We start from the raw sequence: 1,297 nt of genomic DNA, 5'->3' as shown, positions 1-1,297 counted from the left end.
TTGTTGGAAGATTTTAAATCACAGTTTCAATTTCAGTGCTTGTGATTGGTCTGTTTATACTTTCTATTTCTTCCTGGTTCAGTCTCAGAAGGTGGTGATTTTCTAAGAATTTGTCCATTTCTTCCAGGTTGTCCATTTTATTGGCATATTGTTGCTTGTAGTAATCTCTCATGATCCTTTGTATTTCTGCAGTGTCAGTTGTTACTTCTCTTTTTTCATTTCTAATTCTGTTGATTTGAGTCTTCTCCTTTTTGTGCTTGATGAGTCTGGCTAGTGGTTTATCGATTTTGTTTATCTTCTCAAAGAACCAGCTTGTAGTTTTATTGCTCTTTGCACTTGTGTTCTTCATTTCTTTTTCATTTATTCCTGATCTGATCTTTCAGATGATTTTTTCAGATGAGTTCTTTCAGATGATTTCTTTCTTTCTGCTAACTTTGGGTTTTCTTTGTTCTTCTTTCTCTAAGTGCTTTCGGTGTAAGGTTATGTTGTTTATTTGAGATGTTTCTTGTTTCTTGAGGTAGGATTATATTGCTGTAAATTTCCCTCTTAGAACTGCTTTTGCTGCGTCTCACAGGTTTTGGGTCGTCATGTTTTCATTGTCATTTGTTTCTAGGTATTTTTTGATTTCCTCTTTGATTTCTTCAGTGATCTCTTGGTTATTTAGTAGTGTATTGTTTAGCCTTCATGTGTTTGTATTTTTTACAGATGTTTTCCTGTAATTGATACCTTGTCTCATAGTGTTGTGGTTGGAAAAGATACTTCATACGATTTCAATTTTCTTAAATCTACCAAAGCTTGATTTGAGTACTGAGGTGTTCCTATGTTGGGTGCATAAATATTTACAAGTATTATATATTCTTCTTGGATTGATCCTTGTCCTTCTTTGTCTCTTGTAATAGTCTTTATTTTAGTCTATTTTGTCTGATATGAGAATTGCTACTCCAGCTTTCTTCTGATTTCCATTTGCATGGAATATCTTTTTCCATCCGCTCACTTTCAGTCTGTATGCGTCCCTAGGTCTGAAGTGGGTCTCTTGTAGACAGCATATATATGGGTCTTGTCTTTGTGTCCATTCAGCCAGTCTGTGTCTTTTGGTTGGAGTATTTAATCTATTTACATTTAAGGTAGTTATTGATATGTATGTTCCTATTACCATTTTCTTAATTGTTTTGGGTTTGTTATTGTAGGTCTTTTCCTTCTCTGTGTTTCCTGCCTAGAGAAGTTCCTTTAGCATTTGTTGTAAAGCTGGTTTGGTGGTGCTGAATTTTCTTAGCTTTTGCTTGTCTGTAAAGGTTTT

This window comes from Physeter macrocephalus, chromosome 19, assembly GCF_002837175.3.
Source record: "Physeter macrocephalus isolate SW-GA chromosome 19, ASM283717v5, whole genome shotgun sequence".
NCBI classification, from domain to species: Eukaryota; Metazoa; Chordata; class Mammalia; order Artiodactyla; family Physeteridae; genus Physeter; species Physeter macrocephalus.
The sequence above is the reverse complement of the archived record's forward strand: the minus strand, read 5'-3'. Positions refer to the sequence as shown.